Source organism: Myotis lucifugus, unplaced genomic scaffold, assembly GCF_000147115.1.
Source record: "Myotis lucifugus unplaced genomic scaffold, Myoluc2.0 scaffold_184, whole genome shotgun sequence".
Lineage (NCBI taxonomy): Eukaryota > Metazoa > Chordata > Mammalia > Chiroptera > Vespertilionidae > Myotis > Myotis lucifugus.
The window spans coordinates 1,829,790-1,849,169 of NW_005871232.1; positions in this window are offsets into that span (position 1 = coordinate 1,829,790).

Here is a 19,380-nt window from a genome sequence, read left to right on the forward strand (position 1 = left end):
GAACGTGGTAGCCTACGAGGGTTCAGCTGAAAACCAGGAGACTGGATACTAAAGCTGCATGTGACAAACACACATAGAAAATAGGGCCATATCTGTAAGAGGACATATTTTCTACTTTACAGATGCTCAGGAGAAAATAGCCAAGTGACTAATCAGGAAAGGTTAGCCCAGGGCTGATCAATGTTGAAGCAGATTTCATGAAACAGGTAAAAAAAAATGAACTGAGGTTGCTAACTTTTTTTTTCTAAATAAAAATTAAAAGAAAAGTTGCTATAACCTGGCCGGCGTGGCTCAGTGGTTGAGTGTTGACCTATGAACCAGGAGGTCACTGTTCAATTCCCAGTCAGGCCACATGCCAAGTCAGGCTTGATCCCCAGTGGGGGGCATGCAGGAGGCAGCCGATCAATGATTCTCACATCATTGATGTTTCTATCTCCCTCTCCCTCTCCCTTCCTCTCTGAAATCAATAAAAATATATTTTTTAAAAAAGAAAAGTTGCTATCTACTATCACCACATTTCAATAAAGAAAGAGATCTTTTACCAACATAAAAATAAGAGATACCTCATTTCGGAATAAAAGACAGTTCTTAAAATTGAATGAATTTAGTAATGTGAAACCCACACTACCTTGCCCTTACTTTCTCATTTCCTCCTGCATCAGTGAAAACTCTGCCCTGTACTGGCTCTCGTCCGGGGAAGGGCCGCTTCAGTGAAGAGACTCCTTCTGGCTCACTCATGTGACCTGGGGCAAATTACTCCACTTCCTAGAGGTTCCCTTATCATCTGTGAAATGGAAATAATGTGTGCTCGCCTGCCCTACCTCACACGACCGTGGTCAAATGATACATGGCAACATACACAAAATGGTTCTGGAAAAGGTGAAGAATTAGACAAATGTTCAGGATTGTTATTCTTTCTCAACTGCAGTTATGTACTTATTTCCAACTCCTGGGATTAGATGATTGTACTATAAAATGGTTCATTTCAGAGAAACAGCAAAAGCCAGGTGCTCACACATCTTCTCCATTAGAAAAATGAAACATGAATGGACAGTTTGCCATGGAGACTAGGAAGCTAGAGCTACATTTAAGGACCACCATCCAAAACTTGTCCAGTATGAAGGACATTGGTTTCAGTTGATCCTTTGATTCTGGGCAGATTCTGCCGAAACCAGGTTACAGGATGGAGTCTTTCCCATTTTTAAAGATTCCAAAAGAAGTTTCAGGGTCTCAAGATTCAACACCTCACTGGCAACATATTTTATTCATCTCTGTATCCACAGAAGTGATAACAAAGCCAGGAACAGAATAAGGGCTCAAAGAACGTTGAGTAAATGAATAATCTTACAGTCTTGGCCCTGAAAAGCATTTTCAGTTTATTGTCCTAGTATTCTCATGGATAAACTGGGAAGAAAACTATCAGCCCAACCTCTGGGGTGGTTACAAATATTTTCTTGATTTATTTATTTATTTTCTTTATTGATCAAGGTATTACATATGTGTCCTTCTCCCCCCATTGCACCCCCACACACAAACACACACAATATTTTCTATTAAAACAACCAAAGAGGTACCTTGCTGGTGGGAAGGTGAAATGGAACAGTCACATTGGAAAAACAGATTGACAGTTCCTTAAAAGGGGAAACAGAATTTCCATATAACCCAGCAGTCCACTCCTAGATAGGTGCACAAGAGAACTGAGAACATATTTCCACCCAATGGCTGTACACAGATATTCATAGCAGCATTATATCAAATAGCCAAAAAGTGAAAACAACCCAAATGTCCATCAGCTGGTGAGTGTGCTATAGCCCTATAATGGAATATTATTCAGCAAGGAAAAGGCATGAAGTACTGTTATATGCTATACCATGGATGAACCCTGAAAACCTTATGCTAAGTAAAAGAGGTCAGACAAGACAGGCCACATACTGTATGATGCTTTCGTTACATTAAATGTCCAGAATAAATATAATATTTATATCAACTACAATTTAAAAATAAAATTTTAAAAAATGTTCAGAGTTGGCAATTCCATAGAAACAAAGTCAGAGGGTCAGGAGGTGAGGACCATAACTCACTGGTATGGGTCTGGGTGGCAAAAACGTTCTGGAATTACAGAGTGGGATGATTGTACAACATGGTGAATATACTAAAAACTACTGAAGTGCACACTTTAAGGGGTGGTTTTAATGGTATGTGAATTATATCTCAATGTAAAAAAAATTTTAAATATGAAAGGCTGTAAGAAGCAGGGAAGTTAGGAGTGACAAGTAGAATTATGTTTTATTGAATCAGCCTTAAAGAAATTAGTTTCCAGTGATGCCTCCTCCACTTTAAAATGAGCTTTCACTTGCCAGAACCATTTATCTAAACTTGTGTCAGGAAACATAAACATATTCCTTTTACAGCACCTGGTAGATAATATGCACTCAATAAATGGCAAGTGACTGAATATAAATGAGGACTCCAAGTTCCATTTCTTAATAGACACGTTTTTTAAAAATACATTTTATGGCAGCAGGAAAGCCTGACAGACTTTGCTTCAAAAATCATAAAGAATCAACAAATCCCAGGATAGTGGCCAAGGTAGAGTCTGGCTAAGCACCCGCTTCCTGGCCTTAGGGGTTCTTAAGTCCTAAGAATAGTGTGAAACCACAAGAGTTTTACTCGATGAATTATTTGAACCAGGAATTTTCAAGCCTTGAGATGCCTTCAGTTAGAGCAAGTGAAATTTTGAAATCTAAAAGTTCTCAAATAAAATGAACTGCACTTCCTTAAATGGTTAAAGTCAATCTATTCTCTACAGCCCGTTTAGGTAGAGTAGGGCATAGTACTAAGCAGGCTAATCACAGCCAGGAGTAGAAACCCCAAAACGATATGGAATAACAATATTGAAAGGACTCACCTGAGACTTGTTCAACTCTCATGAATAGTTTCAACAGCCCAGTGAACGGTATTTCTAATTGATACCCAAACTGGGACTGCTTGGATCTGCCTACACTTAGTAACTCATATAAACTGAATCCTTCATTTATATAAGAGGAAACCATGAACCAGGGACACGAAGAGACCAGTCTGGGACCACCCTGCTGGTTAGGGTCCAAGTTGAGCCTAGAACCCAGACTGCCTGATTTCTGAGTTTGTGCTTTTCCACTACAGAGATTCTATACATGTTCTCCAACTATACAGAACACACCGAGAAAATTTTGGAATTTTAATGTGGCTAAGGTGACCATAATGGGTTTCCTCCAGATTCATGAATTTTATAAATACCTTAAGTGAAGGTTTGGCCCAAATTCAATAGAAAAAAAAATATTTCCTACTTGCCCATAGGCTCCTCACCCTGGAACTGATGCTTGGAACTATTTGAAAAGCTGCAATTCTTCCCATAAATTTAGCTCTCCCCTTCAGGTGGGCTAATTCATCCTTGGACATACAACTCTAGTGAATGCCACTCATTCTTCAAGTTGGAGGGGAGGGTTGTGGGAGGGGGGAAGCCAGTTTTTACTTCAGGCTTTGCCAAGAACAAGTCATATAATTTATAGCAGAACTAAGGAAAGTATAATCTGCAAATTGGCTGTGTATTTATTTTTCTAAGACATAAGTGAAGTGTTCTTGGGAGGTAATACCACATGGCAAAGTGTAAGCTCTTTTGGAGGCGGGGGGGTGGGGGGAACAACTTCATGAAGAGAAAAGGCAGAGGCCAACATGGAGGGCAGTGGTTGGTTTTGCCCGCACAGCACTCATTTTGCCTTCTTTTGATAAAAATGATCTAGTTTTACTTTGGGGAATACCCACCCCCTCTCAGCCCATGAAATCTGGACAGAACTCAAATTTACCATCCTTCCCCACCCCACCCCCACCCCCCACCAACATCAAGGGTGGTCATATGACTGAGACTTGAGCAGTCAGCATATTTTATGCCCCACAACCGTGATTGTGTCAAGGACGGCCACGTGGAAAAACCAGTCCAGTGAGACTCTACTCTCAGACTTTGTGCATTTGGGGAAAGAAAGCTCTCTTTCCACTTCTGTTGCCAGCTGCGAGGAGCCGCCAGAGGCTGCCACCTGGAGAGCCTACCTGTAAATAAAGGCAACGCAGAGCTAGGCCAGGTGATGGTCAGCAAGAATAGCACAGGCAACAGGAAGACCCAGGGGGAAACTGAAACCTGCCCTACCTGAAGCAAGATCCATCTCTGGGCTTTAGTTACATCCAACCTTTTTGTTCACATCAGCTTAAGTTCAGTTTCTGTCCTCTGCAATGAGACAGACAGTACTGTGCAGTAGTCATGCCGACTCTCAGAACACAGGAATGAAGGGTGGATCCTGGCTCAGCCACTTCCTGGGAAGGAGACCTTAATCTCTCAAAGTTGCATTTTTCTCATCTGCAAAATGGGAGCAATAATATCTGCTGCTGAGACCAATGAGTCCCTATCTATCCAAGGCACTTGTTCAAGTTGCTGCCGTGTACTGGCTGTAATTTTTTTAAATAAACAAACTATAATAAAAGCAACCCAATGCCTGCTCACACAAAATTAAAGTTTCTACAATATTAGTTCATTTTACTAAGTTTCACTAGCACATGAGAGAAACTTGGCCTTTAAATAGTTCATCAAAAGGAGGCATGGAAATGGATCTGAATATCATATTGTCTCATGTTTCTAAAGAGTTAGAAAAAACATGGAATAAATGCCCATGGTAGTAAACTAAGAGAATAAAGAATGCTATCATATAGTCCATGCTCTATTTTGCAACAATGTTCAAAAGAAAAAAAAGCAAACAACATATTTAAACCTGTGCATGAAAAAACCTGGAAGAAACTGCACTAAAATGAGAGAATGGTTGTGCATATTGCCTAATAGATTTTTTTTTCTCTTTTCTATTTTCTTCTACTTTCCAAGTGACTTCCATGAGCATTGACTGTACTTGTTTTGAAAGTTTTATTGTCTGTATGTCCCACAACCACATCATTAGGCTTTAGAATGTTGGTTTAGGAATTGGAGAACCCCAGACTATTAGAGGTGAAAGAGGCAACAGAGACATTTTATACAACTCGCTCATCTTACAGAAGGGAGAGACTTGTCCAGGATCAAATAGCTAGACCCTGGCAGTATTGAAATTATAACCTAACATTCCTACTAATCCCAGAAAAAATCCTTGAGAAAGAGTATTGATTGGACCACATTACCGAGGTTAATTCTACTAACCTGTCAACAACTCTTTGAAATATCCCTTCCTCCAAAAATCTTCCTTAACTAGAAGAAATTCTCCCAACTTTTAATTCCAAAAGCACCTGATTTTTACTTTTATTATTGCCAGTATTATTCTCCAGGCATGCTTACATCTTCTTTATCAGTCAATGAGTTCCTTGAAAGGGGATTTGAGTCTTTTTTATAGTTATACCCTGAGCATCTGACAACATGTTTTGGTACATGGTAATCACTTGATAAATGGTTGCTGAAAAACAGGCTATTACATTGCATTAGGACCCATTGAATCCAACTGGCTTAGTTAGAGAATAGAACTGAGTGGTGCATAAGGAAGATGGTACTTCCTAGCCCCATTATAATGGAAAAGGATTCTATGACCTCTTTGGGCCAAATGACTGTAAGCAGAGGTGATGTGTATCACTTCCATGCTGAGGTAGTGAAAGGGCCATGTGAGACCCTCCAGTTACATCTTCCCTGACCTCAGCATCCCAGAAGCCACCTGCTGAGAAGGAGGGGCCGTACAAGGAAGCAGTCTTCACAAAGAGGGGAGCTACACTGCAGAGTCACTGGACTTACATCACATTATTAAATATTTCAAATGTGAGGCATTCTTCTGGGAGAAGCTGCATGTTGAAAGACGATGAGAATTTAAACATCGGAGATTTTAAAAGCAGGTTTAGTGAAGCATTTTTAATTATTCCTCTTACTGCTAGTGATTCTCTCAGGGACTTGTCTACCTTTAATAAAGTGTCATTATTAATGTGTCTGCTATTTCTTTAATAAGAACTGATACAAAAATTATGACTCCAAGAAAAGAGAATATTCAGAATCACCAAGAGCTTCTTTCTTTTCTGTATTTCTTTCTGGACCAACATGTTAGCGCATGTCACCTCAGCTACAGCCTCTCAAAATCTAGATTTTTATAAAACACAGCAAAAGCACATTTTTTAAAATCATGCAGTAATCCCTGGCTGGTGTGACTCAGTTGGTTGAGCATCGTCCTGTGCACCGAAAGGTCGCCAGTTCGATCCCCAGTCAGGGCACATGCCTGGTTGTGGGTTCAATCCCCAGTCAGGGTGAGTATGTTTTTAAAAAGATTAACTTATGCGACCACTATCCTCATCAAGACTGCCTCTTCAAATAGACACTTAAAAAACATGAAAATTAGCCCTAACCGGTTTGGCTCAGTGGATAGAGCGTCAGCCCGCGAACTGAAGGGTCCCAGGTTCGATTCCGGTCAAGGGCATGTACCTTGGTTGCGGGCACATCCCCAGTAGGGGGTGTGCAACCCAGTAGGAAGTGTGCAAGAGGCAGCTGATCGATGATTCTAATTCTCTATCCCTCTCCCTTCCTCTCTGTAAAAAAATCAATAAAATATATATTTTTTAAAAAAAAACATGAAAATTATACCTCTGGTAATGGGTACAAAGTCCATCTCTCTAAGTTGTGGAACTCTATTCTTTCTAAGAGTAGGAGGCGTTCCTCACCCTGCATGACCACGGCAGGAGTATTTCAGGCCACCCGAACTAGCGAAACTATAAACACAGGGCAAGGAGCATGTCCCCAGAAGAAAAGATTTCATTATCTGCCTTGAAATATAGCCCACAGGAGTATTCGTTTCCAGTGGGAGCTTTCTCAGGAAGCCTTTCACCCACCAGTTTTCCTAGAAAACATCGTGACGCATGTGTCCTTTCGCACACTAGCTTCCCAGTTGTCCAGAACCGGGCTTTCAGGATGTGATGGAATAATGACCAAACAGCAGTTATTTAAAATCTTTTTTTTTATAGAATTTGAGAAAACATCTTTTTAGCTGGAACTACATCATTTTTAATATAATCCTCATTCAATACAAAGCTTTTCAGATGACAAAGGCTATACGTCCCGGGGTTCATTTAGAAATTGGAAAGCCTTGGATTCCTTAGTATTTTTTATACCCAACCGTGGATTGCCTAGAAGGGTTAAAAAAGTGAAGACTAAAAGCAGACAGCCCTGCATTCCCCTGACCACAGCTGCTACCAGTTACTGATTCTCTCTCAGCCTCTGTTTCTTCACATGCAAAAGAGAGCTGACCGTCCCCACCTTAGCTGGTTACTCTGATGGTTGAATAAGACAATGCATGTAAAGCGCTTAACACAATGCCTGGCGCATAGTAAGCACTCAATAAACATCAGCCATTGCTGAAGCATTCCTCTTTCTCTTTAGCTGTCAGAACTCTGGGAAGAATCACTGAAGGACAAATCCAGAAATTCTTGGAATTATTGCCAGACACAGATACTAACTAGGGCCTCTGTGGGTTTGGCCATTCTGAGCAGCAACACTTGGTCCAAGTGGGTAAGCCAGGCATACAGCCTGCAGAGCTGGGCTCTAAGATCCATCCACAGGAATTTAAAACTACATTTGGCAGACTGATGCCTATTTTGTGTCTGCATCTACCATGCCGCCCAGAGTGACTAAATCCTTTACAATAAACTGTTCCAGATTGCAACCTTTTCTCCCTTACCAGACAGGCATAAAAATGAATCCATATGTGTACGTTAAGTAGCAGTTCCAAAAATAACAGCGACATTGGATACTGCAAGACCACAGGACAGGAGACATGGCAGTGAAGTAGGATGGTTAGAGAAGCATTCACTAAGGAAATGCAATTTGATCCGTGTTTTGAAGGATGAATAGAAGTGAGAGAGGTGGATTAGAGAGAGAGGATGTCTTGGGTAGTTAGAGCATGGCAAAGCTACAGAGGTAGTAACGAGCAAACTGGGGACAGTGGGCAATGAACAGAGCTGAGAGGCTGTGTGGGGAAATGTGGGGGGGGGTAGGAGGTCAGGCTGTGATGATATAAGGAGCTGGGAGCACTGAATAAGAAAGGGACCGGACAGGGTCATATTCAGCTTTGTATCCACAGGACAGAGCCTGGCCCAGGGTCGTGTTCCTTAATTCCTGTGAGTGAATCAGTGAATCCGTAAAGAAAAGAAAATGGCATTTTTAGATGTATCTGGCTGGATGCTTTGGAGGAGAAAAAGTTGAGGCTGGCAGATCAGGTAGGAAGTACTGCAAGTCCGAGCCGAGGGGCTGGAGAGCTGAAGTAGGAGCTCAGTGGTGACCATGAAGAGCTGGTGACCCCCAGGAGAAAGGTGATGCCAGAGGAACTTGAAGAACTTGGCGATCAGCTGCATTGTGGAAGGAAGGCAGATTCCAAAGTGCTTGGGTAATCGGTTGGGACAGCAATAAGGACAACATCATAAGGAGCAAAGGTGAAGGGAGGGAGGGCAAAGTACAAGTCCAGTTTTGAGCATTGAAGGTGATGGGAGGACAGCCCATTGCAATCACTGTGTCCTCATTTAGAGATAAGAGTCTAGCAATGAATTAACAGAGCCAGGTCCTCCTTAAGGAGAGATAGTCATGACCATGTTCAAAAGCTTTTGCATTTAATTTTTTTTTTTTGACAACAGGCTAAAATCACATTAAGCTCTTCACACAGTATTTCCTGAAAATCTAGATGGAGACAACCACCTGAAAGATGCTAAGTCTGTGTCACGCTGCCAGTCTATGTGAACGTCTTCACCAGATCGAGTATAGAGCCTGGGCCCCGGGCACAGCTGCATCCAGACGGCCCAGAGTGGGATGCTGGGATCTGCATGTCTCACATCACTCTGACGCTCACTGGAGTTTAAAAATCCCTGGCCCAGGGGGAAGGAAGCCCTACCTACACTGCCTGGGACCCACTCCTGCAGAGGGCAAACCAGGGAGAGTGGGTAATGTGAGAACTCTGGAGCTGGGACGCCAGAGCTCAAATCCCAGCCTTACTCACTAGCCGTCTGCATTTGGGTAAGTCATTTCATGTCCACGTCACTTGATCTCTCCAATATTCTCTGATCGAAAGTAAGAGAATAAAAATAATACTACCTCATGAGGTTCCTATGAGGATTACGTGCATTAATATAGATGCAGAATAAAGTTTTGCAACTTTGGCACTGTGGGCAGGTGGGAAGGATAATTCTTTGTTGCGGGGGCCTGTGCGTGTGTCATGTGGCAGCATTCCCGGCCTCCACCCACAAGATGCCAGTAGACCCTCCCCCTAATGGTGACACTCAAAAATGTCTCCAAGTATTGTCAAATGTCCTCTGGAGGGCAAATCTACCCCCTTCTGAGACCCACCAACATAGAACAGCCCTGTGTCCTGAGCATTTGCGAAAAGTAATGTTGAACAAGACATTTATTAGCACCTTAATCTCCCACACCCAGGAGCTAGATATTATCTCCAGCTTTGTAAGGAAAGAAACTGAGGTTCAGAGGGATAAACGCTTTACCTAAAGTCACTCAGCCAGCACATGAAGGGGAGGATTTCCAATCAAGGTCAGCCTGGCTCTCTGTCCCCAGCTCTTTCTGAGTTGCCAGATAACCAGGCTCTCACGAGGTGGCTGCTGGGGAAACTGACCTCATCCGTCACACTTGTCCCCGATGTGAGGCAGAAATTGCAGTCACTCGAATCTCTGTGGCCTGGCATCATGGGAACATACGACACTCCTGCCCTGAATCCTGAAAGTCTGCCATCTGTGGTTTTCGCCCTACGTCACTCATGGGCTACACGTCAGTTCACAGGAACTAACACCTCCCACTCACCTCACAGTGTCTGGGTCAGGGCCCTCCTCTGTACCGCCATCTGTCACCCCAGCGGTCCTCTCTGTCTCTGTGAGTATGTGCTCCCGCGACTGTTTCCATAACACAGACACAGGGCATGGCACGCACAGGGATGCAATATGTGGACTGTTTCTTAAATGAATGAGTGGCCTCCCTATCTATCAAATCTCTGAGGTAGTATATGAGTCAGGGTTGACCTCTGCCTCACTCTCACGTTCAAGGGCTCATGGAAGGTACTACAGGCTTTCAGAAGCTTATCCACGTTGCTTTTCTATACCTGAGCAGCACAGGGAAGATGAATATGAAGTGCCTGAGTCCTTTCAGCAGGCATTTCAGCTGAGATTACTTGAAGAATGTCTAGCCAAGAGGATGCTGAAAGAGCAGGAAGCAACCAGCACATGTAGTTTTAACTCACAAAGACAACTTCCCCTTACAGTTAACTACATTTCAATTTATTTAATCATCCATGGGTTAGAGCTCTGGCTTTGGTATCAGACAGATGTGAGTTCGAATCCCTGGCCACCACTCATTAGCTACGTTATTTTGGAGCAACATAACTTACCTCTGTGAGCCTCGATGACCTCATCTGTAAAATGGGCATCAGAATAACTACATCATAGAGTTGTGAGATTTAAAGACAACAAGATACCTAAAATAATTAGTCTGGTATACAGGGAGCATCATTATTAGTAATAAAATTAGTACTGTCTCTTTTAAAATAAAAAGCAATTATTTAATTGTAATAGGATGTTAAAATAGAAATGGATCCAAAGCACAGTTCAAAGGGAAGTGCTAGATAAAATGCACATAAGAGTTCAAAAGGGCATAGTGGCTGTTACTCACTACCTGGACCACTAAGTTCATTACTATTATAAGGAACACACCAGATATGTGCTTACAGGATGCAAAGATAATCCACAAATGACGGTTGGGACTGGGCAGACAATGGGTGGAAGGGAGGAAAAAGATAGAAAGAGAAGGTTAAAGGCCCAGATTTCACACAGAGCCCAGACTGACAGCCAGAGAAAGGTGTGAGGTGTGATTTGTGGCCCCATACTTCCTGCCACAATGCTGAGAACCCATTTTCAACACGCTCCATGGGAACAGCACCCGGGGTGCCTCTTCTACACCCCACCCCCCTCCCACCCTCAAGCTGAACTCTTGGACTTTGCTGCCTGGGGCTAAAACAGGTGGTTGGTGAATTCTTCCTCTGAGCTCCAGGCTCCTGAAAACGCCGGTATGAAGTGTCATGCAGAGTGCATCTCCTCGGAAGCTGTGAAATAGAAACTTTCAAAAGATAAGCTCATGTTTAACCGCACAACCTGTGTCACTTCATAATTCTAAACTTTCATAACCTGCATTTCCTGGGCACAGCTGGCATGATGAAAGTGCCATGCAATTTGCTCAACTCACAGTCCTCAGAAGGAATCAACAAGTTTCTTAGGTGAATTGAGTCCGTTGTTGAGAATACACCACGCCGGATTCGGAGTCAGTTTAAGAACGCTGGCGTTGCCTTCCACTTCCTCAAATTTTCACTTGAGTCTCCACCTCTTACTACCTTACATCTCCTCCCAGCTGCTCCTCACCCACCTGCCGTGGAGCTCCCTCTCCTATTTTCTACAGCTGATCTCTCCAAGGGCGCACTTGACCTCCTCTCTCCCATTTCTCTTGTATCCTCTATCAAATTATTTTCCCCATGGCCTGGAAAAAGAGCTCAAGTCTCCTCTATTCTAAAAACAAAATTAAAGGGGGAAAAGAAAAACTACCAAGGAAACTCCTCAACCCTACTCTCCCTTCCAATATATCCTAAGTCTCACCTTTCATCGCCTACATGGGGTTCATGAATGCTGATCTGTGGGCTGGCTTCATCTGAGCCCCCAATGAAAACTCAGTTTCCTAGGCCAACCAACCACTGAAGAGTTGACTCAGAAGGTCCAACCTGGGGCCTAGAAATTTGTATTTCCCAGGTTCCCTCCAGGTGAGTAGGATGTTCAGCCAAGTTTAAAAACCATCGGTCTACCCTCCCTATAGTTATTTCATCACCACCCACTCCAAACACCTACCAAGCTGAGGGGCCCTCTCGAGTTGCCCATGACTTCAACAGCCACGTTCAGTGGCTCATTCCCAGGGTTCATCCCTGGCTTCTCTGTGGCAGTCAAGAAGGAAACAGTGATTCTCTTGAGATTCCATTTCTGTTGTCACATGGGCCAGTACCCCATGTCTTTTGCTATGTCCACGTCTTCCTTCCACCTCCTAGCAAGACTGAGACCAGGTTTCTCTCCTGCTCATTGCTGGAGATCTCATTCAGTCATATCAGGGGGGTTTTGTTTTTGTTTTTGTTTTTAATATGGATGTGGATATAGATATCTCAGAAGAGTATATTTTTCATTGATTTTTTAGAGAGAGAGGAAGGGAGAGGGAAAGAGAGAGAGAAACATCAAGATGAGAATGAAATATTGATCAGCTGCCTCCTGCAGGGCCTCCACTGGGGATCGAGCCCGCAACCTGGACATGTGCCCTGACCGGGAATCAAACCGGCAACCCTTCGGTGCGTGGAATGATCAATGCCCAACCAACTGAACCACACCAGCCAGGGCTCATCCGGTCATATCGTTTTATTGAACCTCTAGCACGAAATCATTGCTTTCTATATGAAGAGGCCCCAGATAGGAAAGCAGACTGCTGGGGTTGGTTTTCCAATAGGCCATGTTTGTGCTCCCCCCCCCCCACCCCCTCATGACATTGCTGCACAGGCAGAGGAACAAGCAAAGTTAGTGGTGGTACTTCGGTGACTGTGTAACCCAGATATGTCACAAAAAATCCCATTTCCAATCCTCTTGTAAACAGCAAAACGGTGCTTTTAGGTGGGAGCTTTCTGATTATTATTCAATCTTTTCCTGTGTTTTTCCTAAATTTCCTACATTGTTTGTGCAGGACCTACTCAATTCAATATATAGCAAAATGCAACATTGTACTAATTAGGGGGGAAAGCAGGCATACATAGAGACTTCTTTCCAGCCAATAACATCGTTTACGCTTGTTGAATCAGGTGCTTTCATTTTGGTTGGGGAAATCTGCTTACCGTATGAGGCCAGGCTAACCTGCTGCCCTGGGCCCTTTAACTTTCTCCAGCCTTGCACGCTAGGGAGTGAGATGCCGGGAAACCAGGGGCACGAAATGCCCCAGGAGTTTTCCACAGCAAAAGCACTTTCCAACTGAAATGACTCAAGGCAACTCTGATCGCCTCCGAGAGCCGGGAAGACATTTCAAACGATTGGCTATGCATGCTAGGCTCTCTCTCAACCTTAAAATGTCATCTTGTGGATGTTCTGTGGAAGCAGAAACTCTCCCGGGGCACGCATGCGGATGCCTGTCTCTGATCCCCTCACTTAGACAGTCACTCGGAGAGGAGCGAAAGGAGTCTGCTACATTTCTAGAGGACTCTCTAAGCTACTAAAAAGAATGAAGCCACCCTCTCTGTACCACTATGGGAAGATCCTTAAGGCATTTTAAACAGAAAACAATATCAACAACAGGATCTCCGTTTTACAGAAGAAGGAAACTATAAATCTTTATACATGTAAATGCATAGAAAAAGTCAAACATAATGGAGATTATCTCTTGGAAAGGAGAACTCTGGATAAGTAATTGGAGTGGTCAATTTGCCCTACATGGTTTTATCAGAATAAAATATTGGCTTACTTGTATAATTTGTTAACATGGAAACATTATTTTTAAAACATATAAGAAGTATCTAAACAAGGGTAATAAATGACGTAGGTAGCTTCCCATCTAGGCCTGAAAATGGCCAAAACCACTCCTTGGTAGGAGGGGAATAAATGACTTCAAACAATTTATTTACCATTGGACAAACCCATCAGCAAATCCATTTAACTCTTTCTCAAAATGTGTGTAGAATTCCACCGCTTCTGGCCACCTCCCCCGCTCACCTTGTGTAAGCTTCACCATCACTCACCACTGGCCTCCTGACCATTCTCCTGCTTTCACCCTTGTGCTTGCCCAGGCTTTTTTCTAAACTGTTGGGCCTAAAAAATGCTCCCTCTCTGCTAAGAAACTTCCAGTGGTTTTTCATGTCATTTGGGGGGAAAGCCAAAGGTCTTAGAGTAACTGTGAGGCCCAATGACCCTCCCGTTCTCTCGCCCCATCTCCAGCCACACTGGCCTCTTTGCTGTTCCTTGGACGCACCAGACACCCTCCTGTCCAGATCTTTGCACCTACTATTTTCTCTGCCTGAAATGCTCTCTCCCCAGATTTCCCCATCGTTTGTTATTTTGTCTCCCCCAGAAGAATAAAAGCTCCATTTAGATGGAGTTTCTTTGTGGTTGGTTTATTTGCTTGCTTGTTTTTTTCCCAAGCTTGATTGAGATGGAATTGACATAGCACATTGTGTAAGTTTAAGGTGTACAATCTGTTGATTTGATACACTTATGTGTTGTAAATGATTACCACTAGAGCATTACCTAACACCTCCATCACCATTACCATTTCTTTTTGGGGGTGAGAACATTTACAATCTACTCTCTTATTTGCTTGTTTGTTTTTAATCAGTTTAATTTATTGCAATAGCCCAGCACCAAGATCCATTTCTGGCCCATATTAGGTGCTCAATAATGTTTTGTGCTGTAAATGAGATTTGAACAAGCCTTTTGACTTACATCTTTAACTGTTGGATCAAGCAACTTTCCTTTTGTGGGGATATGGTGGAAACCCTCCCCTCGCCCCCCAGAACAATGTTACGAGATTAATGGATCAATGAGCCACAGCTTTCTGCATTGCTGGTAGGAGGTGTTGCACAAAGGCACTCAGCAGCTCCTGGTGCTCAGGGGCCATTCCTTCGTGCCCTCTGCCAGCTCTGTCTGTTCTGCCTTAGAGCCTAGAGCATGTATCTACCCTGTGTCTGGAGATGCCCACACCAACCACCCTAGCAGACGAAGGAGGCTGTGCCCAGGTTCAGAGATGGCTGAGCTAATGCACATACTACAGAAAGGAAGCCCAACTCAAGTCAACAAAAGCAGATTGACCTGTGGAGCAGCAGGAGGGAGAAAGAAAAGGTTAAAAAGTTGGAGGGGAGGAGAAAAAGCAGAACTACACACACAGCGTTTGGAAAAGACACATGCTGCTAAGAACATTTTGAGGGTGAGTCTATGCAAACTCTCCGTAAGTAGCAAACGCGTGTCAGAGGTGACACGCGAACTCATTTTTTCGGTTGATTTTTCTTTGTTAAATGGAATTTAAATATACAAAATAAATATCAAAAATATAAGTCTTTGTTTTACTATGGTTGCAAATATCAAAATATTTCTATATGTGACACGGCACCAGAGTTAAGTTAGGGTTTTTCAAAATGCTGACACGCCGAGCTCAAAAGGTTCTCCATCACTGGTCTCTATGCAAACTCTCAGTAAGTAGCAAATATCCTAAAACTAACTGCTACTCCTTGGCTAGTCACAGAAGTGAGCAGTGTTATTTCTATCTAAGCGCCTGCGTATTGCTTCTCAAATGCCCAAGTCAGCCTGATGATGTGGACACATAGCTTTGAGGTCAGACAGATATGTGTTCTAATCCTGTCTCCACCTTACTAACGCCTTCACAAGTAGCTTAAACTTCGTGAAACTCTTTTTCCGTGTATAGCAAATGACATAGGAATAATATCTATCTTGCAAGCAGGTTTTCTTGTGGATTAGAACTAATATGTATATTTATGTATGTACATATTTGTATGTATGTTTGTAATATTTTATATACATTTATGTATGTATGTATGTATGTATGGATGGATGGATAATACTACTGGCAAACAATGAGCCCTTAGTAAATAGTAGCAGTGCTCATCACAATTAGTGCCACTGTTGATAATATAATAATAATGCGTCTTAGCCCCTGAAGATTCTATTTAAATTTGAATTGGAATACCTAGGGTTTTGCCTGGTGCGGGATTTCCTGTTTGTTTGTTTCAGAGCTATCAGACTGCCTTTCCCCTCACTGTGTCAATGGGTTAGTTCTTCCTCAGAGAGTTCTGAGGCCCATTGCCAGTCAACAGGACAATTAAATGAAGGTGTCATTTTGCCTCCACAGTCAGTTTCAACTGGGGCTGAACGGAAGGTGACAATGCCAAAGAAGATCTGCAGCCACATGGCATCTTGTAAAATCCAAAAGGGGAACCCAAATCTGATAGGTCATTCTTAAAACCCTTCAGTGACCTTCCAGTTTTTCTTTTGGACTGAGTTGCCTGGCATAGACCAAAAACTGAGCTCCTTCTCAAAGCCTTCCAAACCCTTCAGATCAGGCCCTTACTCCTCTCTCCATCCTCCCGGGCTCCGCGGACTCCAGCCACCCTGACCTTCTGCCAATTTCTTGACACGCTATCTCCTCTGCCAAGAATAGGCCCCTCTCCCCGATCTTCACTGCCTAACCCCTTCAGGTCCCAATGGAAATGTCATTTTCTTAAAGAAGATTTACTGAACCTCCAAATTGGATTAGGTTTCCTAATCTCATGGAGATCTCTGCTTTTTTTTCTGTAGAAATCATATTGTTTTTAACTCATTATTTGTGTGATTCCATTAAATGCCTACCACTTCTAGACATTAAGTCTCATAAGGGCAGTGACCTTGTTGTCCTTTCTCATGGCTGAAGCAGTCCCTGGAGCTTAGCTGGGCTGGGCATAGAAACTTGCTTCATAAATATTTGTTGAATGGATAAGTGGAGTATTGGGTGGACAGACGCTGTTTTAGTCTAGTGGCGCCCAGTTTGGCTCTCTGCAAGTTCCCTCTGGGGAATGTGGGTCATTCTGAGAGACAGATGGGCCATAAACAGCAGTACTCTGAAGAGTAGAGGGCAAATAATGTGTACTGATGGAAGGAGGCTTTCTCACCACATTCACAGGGCTAGTCAGCTCTTAGGCCACTCCCTCAACAAAGGACACACATACAGGGCCAGTGGTGGGGTGGGCATGGGCCTTCTGTCCTCACCCAAGAGGCCAACACTGCCCTGTTCAATGCCATAAAGCCATTAGCCACATGTGGCCCTTGAAATGTGGCCAGTGTGACCAAGGAACTGATTTGTAAGTGTTATTTCATTCTATCATTGACATTCAAATTTAAAAACGGATACTCAATACAGTTATTCGGGGAAAATTTAAGTATGTTTAGAACAACTTGGGTAGGTGGAATTACTTTTTCAGCTGTAAATTTTAGGAAGTTTAAACATGGATTATTTCTTCATGAAACTTTAGCATCCCATTTCAAGTGTGACATATACCAAATTTCAAAGACAGTGCTCCCAAAAGGCAAAATTTCTCATTAATAATTTTTCTATTAATTACACATTAAAAAACTATTTTAGAAATATTAGACTAAATAAAATGCATTATTAAAATTAGTTTTTTTCTTTTTCTCTTTGATGTGGCTGCTAGACACTTTTTCGTTGCATATGTGGCCCACAGTATATTTTTTTGGACATTTTCTCTAGACTGTTGATTTAGAGAAGAAAATGAAAAAAACATATTTCTTTCAAACCAGAGCCTGTAATTTTTAGACTGACATCACCATGGCCCATGGTAGAAGGAGACAATTGAAAGCTGAATCTTTCTTCTTTACATGAAAAGTTGTTATATGAAAACCTGAAATGGTAGACACCCGAGTAATATGAAGGTTGTGAAAAAGAAGCACAATTTATCTCCTTGCACAGCTGTAATGATCCTCCCTGCAGTATTCTCAACTAGGAGGGAGTTGTAGATCGTGGAGCAGTGGCTTCTTTTGGACTGAGTTGCCTGGCATATCAGCTAAACCGGTAATGAAATGATGATAGTGACTATAAATTACTTTGTTCTTCTGAAGTACCTTTCCTCCAGAGATCTTGCAAGCTTTCACAAATGCTAATTACATCTTTCACAATAGCCTGCAAGGTCAAAACCTCACCTCCTTAGCCTGCCAGGTCAAAACCTCACCTCCTTTTGACTGGTGAGAGGGCAGAGACCTGCTGATTTGCCTAAAGCCACAGAGCAAAGCCATCAAGACTAAGAAGGCCAGATGCACAGTCACTTAGCTGGACTGCTCACCCCAGTTGCTTCATGCCAGCCACTTCATCACAATTATTCTTGCTTCCCAGAGTGCTAGCCTGCACTACCTTTTAAATAGCCCCATGTTCAAGAGGAGTGATGTTCTTTGGTTAAGTGGCAAAAAAACTGATGTTACTGAGTACTTCCATGGAGAGCAGATGGTTAGAAAACAAAGTTTAGGCTGGTAAAGTTTTACTGTTTCTTTGTAGACAGTATGGCTTGGTGCCTTGTACCTCAAAGCATGGTCGGCTGATCAGCAGCAGGGACATCATCTGGCATCCTGCTAGAAATGCAGATCCTCAGGCCTCACTCCAGGCCTACTGAGTCAGAAAGGGCATTTACACGAGCTCTCCCAGGATTTCTGTGCACATTAAAGTTTGAGAAGCACCAGTTTGGAGACTTGGGTTACCCCCAACTTCCTTACTGTGATTGAAGGAAATTCACTCGTCCTCTTTGCTGAACATCTGTCCCCTTCCCAATTTCTCTCTTTCGCTTTCTCTTTTTAAAAAAATTCTGCAGACTTGCTTCTTTGTAGAGGCTCTCCATTTCTCCTACCCAATAACACCAGTTTGCCCATAGATATAGGTCCCGAGGTCCCCATTTAATTTTATGCAACCATTTGGGAGAGTGGTGCAAACTCAAATGCCTATGGAGACCAGGCAGGTAACATGGATGAGTGTAAAGATTCATGTTTGTTTCAGAAAAGAATCTTAATTTGTGTTTCTTCAGTACAGACACATTTGGTTTGCCTATTGTAAGCCACTAAAATAATCGCCACTTTCACAATGTAATATACTCATTCTTGTTTTTCATTAAAAATGATCTTTTGATAGAAAAAGAAGGTACAAGAAATATTTCATATTTTCCTAAACACTATCATATCAGCACATTAATAGCACAGCCCAGCCACTGCGTGGCCACCCCAGGAAGTGGTGGGAGCTAGCAGATGGAGAGGGCACGCTGGTGTGAAGGGGTCGATGCTCCCGCCATTGTCTCCAGGCGGGAATTTGGGTCCATTTTACCAAAACCTCCCATTTCTTAAAGAGAAGCCGGAAATCTGGATTTTTATGTGAAATCTCCCATTTTTTTAACGATGGCCATTAATTCAGTTCTTTAAACATTGTGCGGGCCAAGCAAAACATATCTGGAAGCCAAAATCTACACCCTCTGAACTGTGGTTTCCATGTCTTTTAGAGCAAAGTCTCAAAGACAGCATGTCTCTGTTTTAATCCAGGGTAGATATCCACCCTTGGTCCTATGAAGTGGGGTCAGGGTGTGGAATCACCTGGAAGAAGCATGACCTACCCCCCTTTCAGCAGGATTGGGGAGCGGGGAGCCATTTCCAAAGAAACAGCTGTGAGTTGGGTCACCACCCCAACATGTATGTTACATTGACAAATACAAAACTAGGAGATTCTGAGGGACAGCAAACCACATACTTTATTAAAAGTTG